This window comes from Mobula birostris, chromosome 10 (genome assembly GCF_030028105.1).
Source record: "Mobula birostris isolate sMobBir1 chromosome 10, sMobBir1.hap1, whole genome shotgun sequence".
NCBI classification, from domain to species: Eukaryota; Metazoa; Chordata; class Chondrichthyes; order Myliobatiformes; family Myliobatidae; genus Mobula; species Mobula birostris.
Window position 1 is genome coordinate 134,559,928 of NC_092379.1, and position 18,863 is coordinate 134,578,790.

The 18,863-nt window shown below is 42.6% G+C and overlaps 1 protein-coding gene across 1 annotated transcript in view; it reads right to left on the reverse strand.

Moving 5' to 3' along the window:
* The window catches only part of il1rapl2 (interleukin 1 receptor accessory protein-like 2), a 676,009-nt gene that overhangs the window by 484,439 nt on the left and 172,707 nt on the right, over nucleotides 1-18,863 (reverse strand). The gene's annotated exons all lie outside the window — the stretch shown is intronic.

Below are 18,863 nucleotides of genomic sequence, written 5' to 3' on the forward strand. Positions count from 1 at the left end.
CTTCTGCTGGCAGCTCTTATCAGCCTCTGAGTGAATAATTTCCACCTCATGTTCCCCATAAACATTTCGCCTCATTGAAAAATTGAGTGGGGAGTTTAGAAGAAAGTTCTTTATCCAAAGGGAATGTGGAACTTGCTCTCACGGGGTGCAGTTGAGATGAAAGGTGTGGTGTTATTTAAAGGGAAGCTGGTACATGGTACAGGGAGAAAGGAATAGAGAGTTTCACCTGTAGACTTTGAAAGGTGGCTTGCAATGTGGTCAGCTGGACAGGTTGGTTCGAGTGGGCTCTTCCTGTACCTTTCAAACAAGGTAATTCCTTGCAAATGGTGAGGTGCTCATGTTCTTGTCATTTATTGATTTGTATTTATATTTGCATTTGCCAAGTTTGTTGTCTTCTGCACTCTATTTGATCCTTCATTGATCCTGTTTTAGTTTTATTCTATAGATTGCTAACTACGCCTGCATGCAAATGAATCTCGGAGTTGTACGTGGTGACAAATACGTACTGTGACAATAAAACTAACTTTGAAATTTGGTGAATGCCTGTATCATACACTATTACTTAAAAAGGTAAACTACTTAATAAACAGCTCTGATTATTTTCTTCAGAGGCGAGTCAATGGGTTAAATGGCCTAATTCTGTTCCTATATCTTAAAGTCTTTAAAAGTTTTCCTCCAATATAAGGGAAACTCAGAACTATAAATGGAGTCGGCGTGAAGGGGAAACCAAAAATCTCACATCTTTACACCATGTTTGAAATCATCTGATGTCACCAGCTATGCTATGGCCAGGCACTCGAGGGCCCATGGCAGAGCATTTGCTAAAAAAGGTTTCCCCAGGAACATGAGGTCAGTAGTATATGGTGTTCTCATATACTAAACTCAGTGTCCACTTTATTAGGTATACTACCTCTGAAATTTGGCTAAAGGATGGTTGCCATTGGGAGCTGAATGTCCAAGGATATATAGTGTATTGGAAAGATAGGTTAGTAGGCAGAGGGGGTGGTGTGGCCCTGTGTATAAGAAATGATATTAAATCATTAGAAAGGGATGACATAGCATTGGAAGGTGTAGAGTTTCTATGGGTTGAGTTAAGAAATAGTAAGAGTAAAAGAACCCTAATGGCAGTTGTATACAGGCCTCCAAACAGCAGCCAGGATGTGAATTACAAATTACAGCGGGAGATAGAAAAGGCATGTCAGAAGGGCAATGTCATGATAATAATAGGGGATTTTAACATGAAAGTGGATTGGGAAAACCATGTCAGCACTGGACCTCAAGAGAAAGAATTTGTAGAATGTCTGAGGGATGGCTATTTAGAACAGTTTGTTGTTGGGCCCACAAGGGGATCAGCTGTGCTGGATTGGGTGTTGTGCAATGATCCAGAGGCGATAAGAGAGCTTAAGGTTAAAGAACTCTTAGGGAACAGTGACCACAATATGATTGAGTTCACTTTGAAATTTGAGAAGGAGAAATTAAATTCCAATGTGTCGGTATATCAGTGGAATATGGGAAATTACAATGGCAGAGGGAAACTAGCCAAAGTTGACTGGAAAGGGACATTTCCAGGAAGGACAGCAGAGCAGCAATGGCTGGAGTTTCTGTGAAAAATGTGGGAAGTGCAAGATGGAATTCAACAAACATGTTTTGGGACTAATCAGATAATACTTCTGGATAGGTACATGGAGCTTGGAAAAACAGAGGGCTATGGGTAAGACTAGTAATTTCTAAGGTAGGGACATGTCTGGCACAACTTTGTGGGCTGAAGGGACTGTATTGTGCTGTAGGTTTTCTGTGCGGGGGGTGGATAAATCTCCTGGACCTGATGGAATGCACTCTTGGGTTCCGAAGGAATTAGCTGAAAAGATTGCAGAGGCATTGACAATGATCTTTCAAGAATCGGTTAGATTCTGGCATTGTACTGAATGACTGGAAAATTGCAAATGTTACTCTGCTACTTAAGAAGGGTGGGAGGCAGCAGAAAGGAAACTATAAACCTGCTAGCCTGACATCAGTGGTTGGGAAGTTGTTGGAATTGATTGTTAGGGATGAGATTACGGAGTACCTGGAGGCACATGACAAGATAGGCCAAAGCCAGCATGATTTCCTGAAAGGAAAATCCTGCCTAACAAACCTACTGCAATTCTTTGAGGAAATTACAAGAAGGGTAGACAAAGGAGATTCAGTAGACATGGTGTACTTGGATTTTCAGAAGGCCTTTGACAAGGTGTCACACATGAGGCTGCTTAGCAAGAGCCCAAGGAATTACAGAGAAGTTACTATCATGGATGGAGCATTGGCTGGTCAGCAGAAAACAGAGAGTGGGAATAAAGGGATCCTATTCTGGCTGGCTGCTGGTTACCTGTAGAGTTCCACAGGGGTCGGTGTTGGGACCGCTGTTTTTACAATGTATGTCAATGATTTGGACTACGGTATTAAAATCCAATGTGTCAGTATTTTCAGTGGAATAAAGGAAATTACAATGGCATGAGAGGGGAATTGGCTGAAGTTGACTGGAAAGGGACATTTCCAGGAAGGACAGCAGAGCAGCAATGGTTGGAGTTTCTGCGAAAAATGAGGGAAGTGCAAGACAGATATATTCCAAATAAGAAGAAATTTTTGAATGGAAGAAGGACACTACCGTGGCTGACAAGCGAAGTCAGATCCAAAGTAAAAGCAAAAGAGAAGGCATACAAGGAAGCCAAAGCTGGTGGGAAGACAGAGGATTAGGAAGCATTTAAAAACTTGCAGAAGGAAACTAAGAAGGTCATTAGGAAGGAAAAGATTAATTATGAAGGGAAACCAACGAGCAATATCAAAGAAGATAATAAAAGCTTTTTTAAGTATGTAAAGGGTATATAAGACCTGAGGGTTGATATAGGGCCAATAGAAAATGGCGCTGGAGATATTGTAATAAGAGATGCAGAGACAGCAGAGGAACTGAATGCATATTTTGCGTCAGTCTTCACAGTGGAAGACATCTGCAGTATACCGACATTTTTGAGTGTCAGGGAAGTGAAGTATGTGCAGTGAAGATTACGACTGAGAAGGTGCTCAGGAAGCTTAATGGCCTGAGAGTGAATAAATCTCCTGGACTTGATGGAATGCACCCTTGGGTTCAGAAGGAAGTAGCTGGAGAGATTGTGGAGGCATTCACAATGATCTTTCAAGAACTGATAGATTCCGGCAATGTACCGGATGACTGGAAAATTGTATATGTTACTCTATTATTTAAGAAGGGTGGGAGGCAGCAGAAAAGAAACTATAGACCTGTTAGCCTGACATCAGTGGTTGGGAAGTTGTTGGAATCAATTGTTAGGAATGAGATTATGGAGTACCTGCAGGCACATGACAAGATAGGCAAAGCCGCATGGTTTCCTGAAAGGAAAATCCTGCCTGACAAACCTACTGCAAATTTTTGAGGAAATTACAAGCAGGGTAGACAAAGGAGATGCAGTAGATGTGGTGTACTTGGATTTTCAGAAGACCTTTGACAAGGTGCCGCACATGAGGCTGCTTAGCAAGATAAGAGCCCATGGAATTACGGGGAAGTTACTAGTATGGGCAGAGCATTTGCTGATTGGCAGAAAACAGAGAATGGGAATAAAGGCGTCCTATTCTGGCTGGCTGCCAGTTACCAGTGGAGTTCCACAGCGGTCCATGTTTGGACCGCTGCTTTTTACAACATATGTCAATGATGTGGACTATGAGATGAATGGACTTGTGGCTAAATATGCTGATAATACAAAGATAGGTGGAGGAGCGGGTAGTGTTGAGGAAACAGAGAGCCTACAGAGAGACTTAGATAGTTTAGGGGAATGAGAAAAGAAGTGGCAAATGAAATACAATGTTGGAAAGTGTCCGGTCATGCACTTTGGTGGAAGAAATAAACGGGCAGACTATTATTTAGATGGGGAGATAATTCAAAATGCAGAGATGCAAAGGGACTTGGGAGTCCTTGTGCAGAAAACTCTAAAGGTTAACCTTCAGGTTGAGTCGGTGGTGAAGAAGGCAAATGCAATGTTGGCATTCATTTCTACAGGTATAGAATATAAAAATAGGGATGTGATGTTGAGGCTCTATAAGGCACTCATGAGACCACACTTGGTGTATTGTGCACAGTTTTGGGTTACTTATTTTAGAAGGGATATACTGACGTTGGAGAGGGTTCAGAGAAGATTCATGAGAATGTTTACAGGAATGAAAGGGTTACCATACGAGGAACGTCTGGCAGTTCTTGGATATATTCACTGGAGTTCAGGAGAATGAGGGGGGATCGCATGGAAACATTCCGAATGTTAAAAGGCCTGAACAGATTAGATATGGCAAAGTTATTTCCCAAGGTAGGGGAGTCTAGGACAAGAGGGCATGACTTCAGGATTGAAAGTCGTCCATTTAGAACAGAGATGTGGAGAAATTACTTTAGTCAGAGGATGGTAAATCTGTGGAATTTGTTGCCACGAGTGGCTGTGGAGGCCAAGTCACTGGGTGTATTTAAGGCAGAGGTAGATTGGTTCTTGATTAGCCAGGGCATCAAAGGGTATGGGGAGAAGGCAGGGGAGAGGGGATGTCTGGAAGAATTGGATCAGCCCATGATTGAATGGCGGGGCAAACTCGATGGACCAATTGTCCTACTTCTGCTCCTATATCTTATGGTCTTATGGTCTTCATTGTTAGGAACAGAATTAGGCCATTTACTCCATCCAATCAGCTCTGCCATTTCAGCACGGCCGATCCATTTTCCCTCTAAACTTCATTCCCGTTCCTTCCCCTCCATAGTCTTTAATGCCATGATTAAGCAAGGAGCTGTCATCCTCTGTCTTAAATACACCCAATGTCCTGGCCTCCACAGCCATCTGTGGTAATGAATTCCACAGATTCACCACCCTCTGACTAAAGAAATTCTTCCTCATCTCCGTTCTAAATGGACATCCCTCTATTCTGATGCTGTGTCCTCTGGTCCTAGACTGCTCCACTATAGGAAACATCCTCCCTACTTCCACTCTTTCTAGACCTTTCAGCATTCGATAGGTTTCGAAGAGATCACCCCTAATTCTCCTAATATCCAGCAAGTACAGGCCCAGAGCCATCAATCGCTCCTCATACCATAACCCTTTTATTCCTGAAATCATTCCTCTGAATCTCCTCTGAACCTTCTCCAATGTCAGTACATCTTTTCTTGGATAAGGAGCCCAAAACTGCTCACAATACTCCAAGTGAAGCCTCACCAGTGCCTTATAAAGCCTCAGCATTACTCCTTGCTTTTATATTCTAGTCTTCTCAAAATGAATGCTAACATTGCATTTGCCTTCCTGACTCAACAAGCAAATTAACCTTTAGCAAATCCTGCATGAGGACTCCAAAATCCCTTTGCACGTCAGAATTTTCTCTCCATCTAGAAAATAGTCTATGCTTTTATTTCTTCTACCAAAGTGCATGACCATACACTTCCTGACAGAGTATTCCATCCGCCACTTCTTTGCCCACTCTCTGAATCTATCTATTTGCTTTTGCGACCTCCCTTGCTTCCTCAAAACTATCTGCCCTTCATCTATCTTTACCTCATCCACAAACTTGACCACAAAGCCATCAATTTTGTCATCCAAACTATTGAAATAAAATGTAAAAAGAAACAGTTCTAACAGTGACCCTTGTGGATTTCCACTAGTCACCCATTATTCCATTATTTCTACTCTTTTCTTCCTGCCAATCAGCCAATCCTCTACACATGCTGGTATCTTTCCTGTTATACCATGGGCTCTTAGCTTTTAAACAGCCTCATGTGCAGCACCTTATCAAGGGCTTGCTAAAAATCCAAGTACACAACACCCTTTGTCTTTCCTCAAAGAATTCGAACAGATCTGTCTGGCAAGATTTTCTGTTAAAGAACCCATGCTGACTTTGGCCTATTTTATCATGTGCCTCCAGTTTCCGAGACTGCATACTTAATAATCAACTCCAATATCTTCCCAACCATAGAGGTCAGGCTAACTGGCCTATTATTTCCTTTCTTCTGCCTCTCTTCCTTCTTGAAGAGAGGAGTGACATTTTCAATTCTCCAGTCTTCCAGAACCATGTCAGAATCTAGTGATTCTGTTAAGATTATTACCAATGCTTCCATAATCTTGTCAGCTACCTCTGTCAGATCCCTGGGTGTAGTCCATCTCATCCAGGAGACTTATGTAGCTTCAGGTCTTTCAGCTTCCCATGCACCTTCTCCTTAGTAATAGCAATCACTCTCACTTCTGCCCCTTGACACTCTTAAACTTTTGGCATACTGATAGTGTCTTCCGTAGTGAAGGATGCAAGATACTTATTTAGTTCATCTACCATTTCCTTTTCCCCCCTTACGACGTCTGCAGTGTCATTTTCCAGCGGTCTGATATCTATTCTCGCCTCTATTTTACTTTTCATATATCTGAAAAAAAACTTTCGGTATCCTCTTTGATATTATTGGCTGGTTGATCTTCATATTTCACCTTTTCCCACCTTACAGCTTTTTTAGTTGCCTCCTGTTGTTTTTTAAAAGCTTCCCAATCCTCTAACATTACTCTAATTATTGCTCTCTATAATTAGCCTTCTCTTTTGCTTTTTTGTTCTTTCTGTCTGTTGCTTATAACAATTCCATAAATTTATTTAGAATTTACAATGGGTTACTTGTAATTCATTTTCCAAACAAACACTTTTTTTATTTGCAGCAACACACACAAAATGCTGGAGGAACACAACAGGTCAGGTAGCATCTACGGAAATGAGAAACAGTTGATGTTTTGGGTCGAGGTCCTTCTTCAGGACTACTTTATTTTTATTTGGAGATATAGCAGGATAGCAGGCTCTATCGGCCTCAACGAGCCCACGCCAACCAATTTCACCCATTTGGTCAATTAATCTACTAACCCTTACATCTTTGGAATGTGGGAGGAATGCAGAGCTCCCAGAAGAAACCCACACATCCACGGGAAAAGATGCAGACTCCTTAGAGACAGGAGTGGGAACCAAACCCCGATTGCTGGTGCAGTAAAGCACCATGCTAACCACTTCACTACTGTGTACACTGAGATCAATAAAAAAAACATGCCAAAAGGCTGTAGAGGAGGCGTAAAGGGTTAAAGGTCTGTCTTTACTGGATTAATGCAGAAACACTGCCAAATAAAATGGAATAGGTTGGTGCTCAAGCAATGAATCAGAGTTCAATATCATTAAATGTGATGAAAGTTCCAGCTGCGGCCAGCACTTCCACTTCTGTCAGTTTTGTGTATTGTCTTCATCACAAACTTGAAACAAATCATTCTTGACTTCAAGTGTGAGAGACCACATTTTCCTTCAGAAATGAGATGGAAGAAATCTTTGCCCAAGGGGTAAAATTAGACTATATTACTTCTCAGCTGAGAATAAACCCCACATACGTATTTATTTTTGTTTATTTTTTTCTAAAATATTTTTAGTTGAATTTTATTAGATAAAGGATCCTAATTCTCATTTGCATACATGTAAAATGAAATGGGAATATAGAGATAGTTATAGGAAATACACTTAAAATGTATGCTATAATTGCAGTGGATTTTGGAAATGAGTGCAGTCCACAGCTCACCTGTGATCAGCCTTCACTTGCAGGTACTCTCAGCAGTGCTGGGTATTTTAGATTAGATTAGATTAGATTCAACTATATCGTCATTGTGCCGAGCACAGATACAAAGCCAATGAAATGCAGTTAGCATCTAACTAGAAATGCAAAGAATAGTGTTATTTACAAAATAACTGCGAATAATAAGTAAGTGCGACAGCACACAAATATAAAAGTACTGAGACAGTCCAATATGGGTGCAATACTGCTTAGCGCTGTGATGTGAGGTTCAGCAGTGTCACAGCCTCAGGGAAGAAGCTCTTCCTGTGCCTGCTGGTGTGGGGGCGGAGGCTCCTGTAGCACCTTCTGGTTGGGAGGAGAGTGAAAAGTCCATGGTTAGGGTGAGATGCATCCATGATCATGCTTTTCGCCCTGCCCAGGCAGCGTTTATGGTAGATGTTCTTAATGGTGGGTAATTGGATGCCGATAATCTGCTGGGCAGTTTTCACCACACGCTGGAGTGCTTTGCGGTCCGATATGGGACAGTTGCCATACCACACTCAGCTGCAGTTGGTGAGTATGCTCTCAATGGTACAGCAGTAAAAGTCCGTCAGTATCCTGGGACAGAGGTGAACTTTCTTGATGCTCCTCAGGAAATAGAGACCCTGTTGCATCTTATTGATCAGGATGGAGGAGTTCAGGGACCAGGTTAAATCCTCAGAAATGTGGACACCAAGGAATTTGAAGCTTGATACACGCTCCACTAGAGCTCCGTTGATGTAGATGAGGATGTGAGTGCGGTTCCTAGCATGCCTGATGTTCACAATGATCTCCTTGGTTTTCTGGGTGTTAAAGGCAAGGTTGCTGTTGGCACACCACGTGGCCAGGTGCTGGACCTCATCCCTGTAGGCCGTCTTGTCATCCCCTCTGATCAGGCCAACCACTGTGGTGTTGTCTGCGAACTTGATTATGGAGTTAGAACCACGTACAGGAAAGCAGTCATAGGTGAAAAGGGAGTACAGAAGAGGGCTCAGCACACAGCCTTGAGGCATGCCGGTGTTCAGGGTGAGAGTGGAGGAGGAGAGGTTGTCTAACTTAACTGACTGGGGTCTGTTAGTCAGAAAGTCCAAGGTCCAATTGCAGAGGGATGAGCTGATACCAAGCTGGCAAAGTTTGGCGATCAGCTTGGAGGGAATGACAGTATTGAATGCCGAACTAAAGTCAATGAACAGCATTCTGACGTAAGAGTTGGGGCTGTCCAGGTAGGTCAGGCCAGAGTAAAGTGCCATGGAGATAGCTTCCTCTATTGACCTGTTGGTGCTATAGGCAAATTATTGTGGTCCAGGGTAGAGGGCAGACAGGATTTCAGATGTGTTAGAACTAGTCCCTCAAAGCACTTTGCAATGACGGGGGTGAGTGCAACTGGGTGGAAGTCATTCAGGCCTGTGGCAGTGGAATGCCTCAGCACTGACATGATGGTGGCGATCTTGAAGCTTGTGGGAACAACTGCCTGGGCCAGGGACAGATTAAAAATGTCCGTGAAGACCCCAGCCAACTTCCCTGCACAGACTCTGAGCACACGGCCAGGTATTCCATCCGGACCAGCTGCCTTCCATACATTCACCCTGCTCAGGATGGTGCAAACATCAGAGGTGGAAAGCCAGAGAGGCAGTTCACCAGGTGAGAAATCCGCTTTGAGGGTGACCTTCTTGTTCTCTTGGTCAAAGCGAGCGTAGAAGTAATTGAGTTCATCAGGGAGGGAAGTAGAGCTGGAAGGGGGCACAATACTAGGTGGTTTGAAGTCTGTAATGACCTGTATGCCATGCCACATGTTCTGGGGGTCCGAGGAGTTGAAATGCTCCTCGATTCTCTGTTTGTATATGTGTTTAGCCTCAGAGATTCCCCTCCTCAGGTTGGCCTTGGCTGAGCTGTAAGCCTCCCGGCCTCCAGACCTGAAGGCTGAATCTCTGGCTTTGAGCAGGAGATTCATTTATTACCTGTAGACGTGACTTTTCCAATGCTGCCCTGCCTGGACTCTCATCTCCAAAGTGCTGTTGTCTGTATTTTGGAGACAGTGACCACAAGCAGCAAAAGATGACATTCCTGGATGTCATTATGTCTGAGGACCTAACCAGGGCACAACATATTGATGCAGCTATACAGAAGGCAAGACAGTGGCTATATTTCATAAAGAGTTTGAGGAGATTTAGTATGTCACCAAAAACACTTACAAATTTCTGCAGATGTACCATGGACAGCATTTTAACAGGCTAAATCACTGTCTGGCATGGGAGGGCAAGATAAACTGCAGTGAGTTGTAAAATTAGTCATGGGCACCAGCCTCCATAGTATCCAGGTCATCTTCAAGGAGCAGTGCCTCAGAAATGTGGTGTCCATGGTGTCCATCACTAAGAACCTCCACCACCTAGACATGTCCACTTCTCAATGCTACTATCAGCAGCCTGAACAGACACAGTCAATGATTCAGGAACAGATTCTTCTCCTCTGCCATCTGATTTCTGAATGGACATTGAACCCATTAACACTACCTCACCCCTTCTTTTATTTCCTATTTTTTGCACTACTTATTTAATTTAACAATTCTATATATATACTTTATGTAATTCATAGTTTTCTTTCCCCCTCTATTATCATGTATCGCATTGTACTGCTGCCACAAAGTTAACAAATTTCACGACATATGTTGGTGATATTAAACCAGATTCTGTTTCAGCTCCTGTTGTGCATCGAGGGATTGTTCGTTGGAGACGCAGCCCGTGCAGCTGCTGGAATCTGAAGCAACAAACAACCCGGGGGGGTGGTGGTGGGAGGAAACAAAGAGTTGATGTTTCAGGTTCTGGCGTTGGATTTTGACCCGAAATGTCGACAATTCCTTTCCCACCACAGATGCTGCTCGGTCTGCTGAGTTCTTCCACCAGTTTGTTTGTTGCAAGGGATTTTTCAAAATAGAAGAAAGAATAGCTGACAATCATTGTGATCACTTCCAACTTTTCAAATTTGCTTAATGTGGAGGATATGATGCATAGAAACCCTTTAGGCATTGCCAAAAGGATTTTTTTCAAACATTTATTCAGATCTACAGCATTGAACAGACCCCTCTGGCCCAACGAGTCACACTGTCCAGCAATCCACCTACTTAAAACTAGACTAATCACAGGACAATTTACAATGACCAATTAACCTGCCAACTGGTATGCCGTTGGACTTGGGAGGAAACCAGAGCTGAGCACCTGAAGGAAACCGACACATTCACAGAGAGAACATCCAAACTCCTCCCAGAGGGTACTGGAATTGAACTTCAAACTCCAGGGCTTCAATAGCGTCTCGCTAAATGCTACGCTACCGTGAAGATTGTTACAATCTTCTTTAATGGACCACACTGGTGAAAACGCAGACTGGTTACATTTTCTTTGCATTTTTAAATACTCAATAAGTATGAAAAAAAATTTGGGAAAAAATCTTGGATATTTAAATTTACCATCTTGCCATTCTTTTGATATTTCTCTCTGCCGAATATTGTACCTGTTAAGAATTATTGCAATTTTTTCACTGGATCCATTTCCTTCATTTTTTTAAGCAAGATAAATTAAGGTAATTAATTTCAAGACTAATTAAGGTAAACCATGCCTACATTTAATGTTCATCAGTCAGTCACAGTCTTTTACTTCAGGGGAGGCAAAAGCTTGGCCAATGTAATTAAACTGGTTAATTTCATTATTATGAAGACATATGGATCCCAGTACCTCCCAGCTCACCCAACAGGCAATCACATTGGGACTGAAAAGCTTAAGAAACACTCTGAATATACCCTTATAGCTCATTAATTGTATCACACAAGGAACTAATTGTTGAGAATCAAGAGATGTACCAGTGAATTCTTAGAAAGAGTTTAATAGGACGTTGAATTGTGCAAGTATCTCATCCAAAAGTTCAAAGTTCAAAGTATATATACATGTCACCATATACAATCCTATGATTCATTTTCTTGTGGGCATTCACAGTAGATGCAAAGAAACACCACAGAATCAATGAAAAACTACCCGCAAAGACAGATTAGCAGACAATGTACAGAAGACAAAATATGCAAATATCAGAAATAAATAATATTGAACAAAAAAGTTGTAGAGTCCTTGAAAATGATTCTATAGGGTGTAGAATCAGTTCAGTATTGAGGTGACTATGACTGTTCTATATGCTGGGGAGACCATATTGGGATGCCATTGTAATATGGTCTTTAGGATACTCTTCAGGAATGGGGCAGAGGCGGGTCTTCACAGTTGCAGTGTAATCTATTGTAAACCAGTAGGATCTGTCTGGCTTTTTCACTGGCCACATTGGTGAGATGATGATTGAAAGAAGTCTCCTTCAGTATTATCCTGTTGATTCAATTCCTTTACTGTACTTTGAACAGCTACTGGTGCATCATTTTTTATATTGTTTGTATAGTGTATTGTTTGTGGAGTTTGTGCAGTTCCTCTTCTATTTTAATTGGGTCTAATCTAACCTGCCCACAGTCTTGTTTTTCACCTGGCCCATACCCCGGGGAACTGCTGACAAAGAAGCCCACACATAATCCACTGATTATGCAAAATCTGTTTCATTAAGTTTAGAAGTTTTGATGATGACTGTACCACTGACTGTGGGAGTTTGTTGTGCATAATATGTAAGTTAGCCAAAATAATTTTGAAATACTAATGTGTTAGCATTTCAAAAAAATACTTCATTGATTGGTACATAGCATGGTAGTTAAGTTACAGAGTCAATAATTATGGGACTTGGACTAATGAGTCAAAGTCAAAAGCAAGTTTATTGTCATCTGCATAAATACATGCATGCACAGGTGCAATGAAAAATTACTTGCAACAGTATCGTAGCCATATAGCATCAGATATACAAAATTCACAAGAAAAACATAAATTAAACAAAATGTGAACATAACTTCAGCAAAAAAGAACACAATTAGAACAAAAAAAAAGATTTCAATGCAAATTGATCAAAGTGGTCCTAGTGTTGCTAAACTGAGGTAATGATTAGGCTTTTGCCAGTTGGTTCGAGAACCAAATGGTTGAAGGGAAATAGCTGGTGGTGATAGAGAGGATCTTCCTCCAATGCCAAGGACCAAAGAGCTGACTACTAACTACAGCAGGAAGAAACTAGAGCTTCATGAGCAGTCCTCATAAGGGGAATGGATGTGAAGAAGTTCAGTAACTTTAAATTCCATGGCATTACCATATCAAAAGACCTGTTCTGGGACCAGTTCCTAAGTGCTATTATAAGGAAGGCATGGCAGTGCCTCTACTTTCTTAGAAGTCTGTGCAGATTTGGCATGTCAGCTAAAACTTTGACAAATGTCTTTGCTCTATTTATGCTCTCTCTTTAGTTTTTATGTTGGCTTTGAGATCCCTTGTTTGCCATGGCTATGTCCTTTTTCCTTTCGAATATTTCTTCTCTTTGGGATGTACATATCCTGTGCCTTCTGAACAGCTTCCAGAAATTCCAGCCATTGTTGCTCTGCCTTCATCTCTGCCAGTGTTCTTTTCCAATCAATTCTGGCCAATTCTTCTCTCATGTCTCTGTAGTTCCCTTTACTCCATTATTATACTGAAAAATTTGATTTTAGCTTCTTAAATTTCAGGGTGAATTTGATCATATTGTGATCACTTGCCCTGAAGGGTTCATTTATCTTAAGCCCTCTAATCAATTCTGGTTGATTGCACAGCACCCAATCCAGAATAGCTGATCCTCTAGTGCATTCAACCACGAGCTAATCTAAAAAGCCAGCTTGTAGGCATTCTAGAAATTAACGCTCTTGGAATCCAGCACCAACCTGATTTTTCCAATCTACCTGCATATTGAAATCCCCCATGACTATAGTAACATGGCCCTTTTGGCATGTATTTTCTATCTCCCATTTTTACTTTTAGACCACATCCTTACTACTGTTTGTGGGTCTGTATATAACTCCAATCAGGGTATTTTTACCCTTGCAGTTCCTTAGCTCTATCCACAATAATTAAACACCTTCTACCCCCTTCTTCTGATGACTTAATTTCATTTCTACCAACAGAGCTACATCACCCCCTCTGCCTTCCTGCCTGTCCTTTCGATTCAATGTGTATCCTTGGACATTAAGCTCCCAGCTCTAATCTTCTTTCATCTGGAAATACAGAGTGCTGAAATGCTGAAGGAACATAGCAGGTCAGGCAGATTCTATGAAGAGGAATAAACAGCTGATATCTTGAACTGAGGCCCTTCAGCAGTTTCGGCCCAAAACATTTGTCTGTTATTCCTCTCCTGACTTGCTGAGTTCCTCCAGCATTTTGTATAAAAAGTGTAAACAGCCTAAATCTAAACAAAACAGGAAAAGGAAGCATACAGGAGAATAAAGCGAATACAGTGACCAAGTAAAAGATATTAAAGTTAAGGTTATCCGCTTAACAACATACACAGAGTATGTGCGGCATAAGGCCAGGAAGATGGATATAATTGTGTGTTATGAGGCACCAGACCTAATGGGAATTAGAAATGGCCACAGGACAAAAATCAGGGCTGGGAGTGGAACAATGCAGAATAAGCGTATTGCAAAAAGATAGAGAGGGAAAAAGGGGAGGTGGAGTAGCTGTACTTATTAGATATAATGGCAGCCAAAAGAATGAACGTAGCTATAAAGATGACAAAAATAGAATCAATTTGAATAGAGTGAAAAGGTAATAAAGGATAAATCAACCTAATAGATGTAGTCTACAGATCACCTAATGGCAGAAGAGAGGCAGAGAAAGAAATATTCAGACAATTCAGGAAATTAGTGAAGAGAAACTGGACAGATGAGGTAATGGTGTGTTGGATTGAGGTGTAGGATTGTTATTTCCTTTGTAGTTTAGCTTTCCTACGCTTGCTTGTGTTTTTATATAATCACCTGTATACGTGCGATCGTTCAATAAAATTTGCAGTAATTATGGTTCTATTGTATCCTCATTTTTCTAGAAGCTTCCTAGTTTCTGATAACAGGTATCACACCACTTGAATCTGATTATTTTATAGGTTAATTGTTATCACTGGTATTTTTGTTATCTCTAGTCTGAGTATGAGACCCCCACAATTGCTTTATCTTTTGTTTTTTTTCTTTATTCTCTCAATTACTCTTTCTTGATCATGTTCTGCTCTTCTAATACTTAACAAAATGTTTGTAGTGATAAGGGAACTGAGCTTTGAAATGCTGAATAAGTACTTTCTAACTTAGCCAGAAGATATCTGACAAGAACAACAGTGTAACTTACACAGTGAATGGTAGGACACCGAGGAGTGAGTTAGAACAGCAGGATCTGGGAATACAGATCCATAATTCCTTCAAAGTAGTGTCACAGGTAAATAGATTTGTAAAGAGAACTTATCCTCTGCAACTTCCGCCACCTTCAACAGGACTCCCCCCAAGCACGTCTTTCCCTCTCTACCTCTCTCCACTTTCCGCAGGGATCGTTCCCTCTGTGACTCCCTAGTCCACACGTCCCTCCCCACGCATCTCCCACCCGGCACTTATCCCTGCAAGCGTAAGTGCTACACCTGTCCCTACACCTCCTCTCTCACCACTAATCAGGGCCGCAAACAGTCCTTCCAGGTGAGGCAACACTTCACTTGTGAGTCTGTTGGGGTCATCTATTGCATCCGGTGCTCCCGGTGCGGTCTCCTCTACATCAGTGAGACCAGACGCAGACTGGGGACCACTTCGTCGAGTACCTCTGCTCCGTCCACCACGACAGACAGGATCTCCTGGTTGCCACCCACTTCAACTCTGTTTCACATTCCCATTCAGATATGTCCATACATGGCCTCCTCTACTGCCATGATGAGGCCAAACTCAAGTTGGAGGAGCAACACCTCATATACCATCTGGGTAGTCTCCAGCCCCTTGGTATGAGCATAGAATTCTCCAACTTCTGGTAATTCCCTCCCCCTCCCTTCCCCATCCCTATTTCACTCTGCCCCCTCCTCCAGCTCCCTACTATTTCCCTCATGGTTCCGCCTCCTTCTACTACTCATTGTGCTTTCTCCTATTCCTTCTTCACCTTTCCTGCCTATCCCCTCCCTGCTTCCCCACCCCCACCCCTTTATCTTACCCCTTACTAGTTTTTCACCTGGAACCCACCAGCCTTCTCCTTCCCACCCTCCCCGCACCTTCTTTATAGGGTCTCTGCCCCTTCCCCCTACAGTCCTGACGAAGGGTTCCAGCCCGAAATGTTGACTGTTCGTTTCCATGGATGCTGCCCGACCTGCTGAGTTCCTCCAGCGTGTTGTGCGTGTTCCTTTGACCCCAGCATCTGCAGAGTATTTTGTGTTTAAGACCTCATTCTCTGGAGCGTAGGAGAATTAGGGGAGATTTAATAGAGTTATACAAAATTATGAGGGGTATAGATAGGGTAAATGTAAGCAAGTCTTCTTCCACTGATGTTGGGTGAGAATAGAATTAAAGGTCATGGGTTAAGGGTGAAAGGTGAACTATTTAAGGGGAACATGAGGGGTTACTTCTTCACTCAGAGAGTAGTGAGAGCGTGGAATAAGCTACCAGTGTAAGTGGTGGATGGGGGTTCAATTTAAAAATTTACGAGAAGAGAGGTATAGGGGGCTATGGGTGTCCAGGTGCAGTCGATGGGATTAGGTGTTGTGGTGTCTATGACTATATCTACTCTTTGTCTCTCCTTCCTGATTTATACAATTCCAGAACATTGTAGCCTTTGAGTCAACAGTTAACACTCTTCAGCCTCTCTCTCCACCTTCACCATCCCCCCCGCCCACACGCATACAGTTAATGAAGGGAAGGAGTGCCTTACACTTCCTTTGGTAAGGATGAATCTCCCTACCACCACCTTCTTGCTGGATACTTCTCACTACCTCACTATATTAACTAGCATAATCAAAGACTTCACCTACCAGGGACTTACGCTCGTCTCCCCTGTTCCATTGGGCAGAAAGTTCAAAAGCCTGAATGGATGTACCACCAGGATCAAGGACAGCTTCTGTTGCACTATTACGACTATTGAGTAGCTGCCTAGTAGGCTAATTTGGACTCCGAACCTCACAACCTATTTGCTATCACCATGCATTTTATTGTTACCTGCATTGAACTTTCCTTGTAGCTGGGGCACGTTATATTGCATTGTTATTGTTTTACCTTGTTCTTCCTCAGTGCACTGAGTAATGATTTGATCTGTATGAACTATGCAAGGCAAGCATATCATTGTATCTCGGTACATGTGACAATAATAAACCAATTCCAAACAGTATTGGCTATACTTCAAAAGTATTCCACTGGCCTGCATCCTGAGAACTTGGGAATTGACAGAGAAAGTAATATTGGTGTTGCTATTCTGTTGTGGGTTGCCTCTTTCTGAATCCTCTCCATACTGCACCAGTCAGGAGTTTAATGAAATATGCACTACCTGGATGGATTGGTTCTACCATGATACTCAAGAGAATCCTCGGAGAATTCTCTGAGTATTTCTTTCTCAGTACTCAGAGAAACAAATATCTTTGTTGTTTTCTGCTGCAGGTTTCTGCTTTCTTAGCTCTCTCAGCATTGTATCAGTCAGGAGCACAAAGAAATATGCAATGCTTGCATGGGTTGGTTCTGCCACAATACTCAAGAGGATTAGCACTATTAAGCTGAAAGCCCTCTGATCGGTGTCCAGGCAATCACATCGTTGGACTCAGTAGACATTTACTTTGCTGATGCATCTTCAGCACAGTATAAACTTACATCTACAGTACTGTGCAAAAGTAGTAGGCACGTATATATAGCCAGGGAGCTTAATACCTTTGCACTGTACTGTTGTAATTTTATGTATTGCACTGTACCACTCCCATGAGAAAAAAAACTAATTTCATGATATATGTGAGTGATGATAAACCTTATTCTGATTTGGGTCTCTATTGTAGACCGAGAGTGGGAAGGAAGGGCAGGGGGGAGTGTTGATGCTTTGCTGCTGCTTGTGCATGGAAGGGGGGAGAGGGGCTTTGGGGTTCTGGCATTTGTCTATTATCCATCGTAGGTGTTTCCAACGAGTGGACAGCTGCCAGGCTGCGAGACCAGGCGGGTACTCAGAATATGCGCGGCACAACTGGCTGGTGAGTTTACAGCCATTTTTGATCTCTCCCTCTCCCAGTGTAGAGTGCCCTCCTGCTTCAAAACATCTATCATTGTCCTTATACCTAAAAAGACCAAGGTAACATGGCTTAACAACTGGCATTCTGTCGCATTCACCTCAATAATAAGCAAATGCTTTGAGCGGCTGGTCAGGGACTACATCTGCACAGCATGTTACCATCCACACTGGACCCCCTACAATTCACCTACCGACACAACCGATTGACAGATGATGCAATAGCCACAGCTCAGACTACAGTTCAATATTCAACACCATAATTACCTCCGGGCTCGACAAGAAGCTCAGAGACCTGTCCTTCACCCTGCTTTGTGCAGCTGGCTCCTGGACTTTCTGTCAGATCACCGGCAGATGGAAAGAGTGGGCTTCCTCACCTCTGCCCCTCTGACCCTCAACACAGTTGTCCCTCAGGGCTGTGTTCTAAGTCCCCTCCTTTACTCTCTGTACACTCATGACTGTGTTGCCACTCACAGCTCCAATCTGCTAATTAAATTTGCAGATGATTCTACATTGACTGGCCTTATCTCAAATAATAATGAGGCAGCCTACAGAGAAGACATCACCCTGACACAGTAGTGTCAAGAAAACAATCTCTCCTTCATTGTTGCAAAAACAAAGGAGCTAGTTGTGGACTACAGGAGGAATGGAGGTAGGCTCACCCCTATTGTCATCAATGGATCAGGGGTTGAGAGGGTGAACAGCTTTAAGTTCCTCGGCATGCACAACACCGAGGATCTCACGTGGTCTGTACATACCGGGTGTGTAGTGAAGAAAGCACAACAGCGCCTCTTTCACCTCAGACGGTTGAAGATGTTTGGCATGACTGCCCACATCCTAAGGACTTTCGACAGGGGCACAATTGAGAGCATCCTGACTGGCTGCATCACTGCCTGGTATGGGAACTGTACTTCCCTCAATCGCAGGACTCTCAGCACATCTGTGGATGTGAACTTCCCACTATTCAGGACTTTTACAGCAACAGGTGCGTAAAAAGGGCCTGAAGGATCATTGGGGACCCAAGTCACCCCAACCACAAACTGTTCCAACCTGCTACCATCCGGGAAACAGTACCGCAGCATTAAAGCCAGGACCAACTGGCTCAGGGACAGCTTCTTCCACCA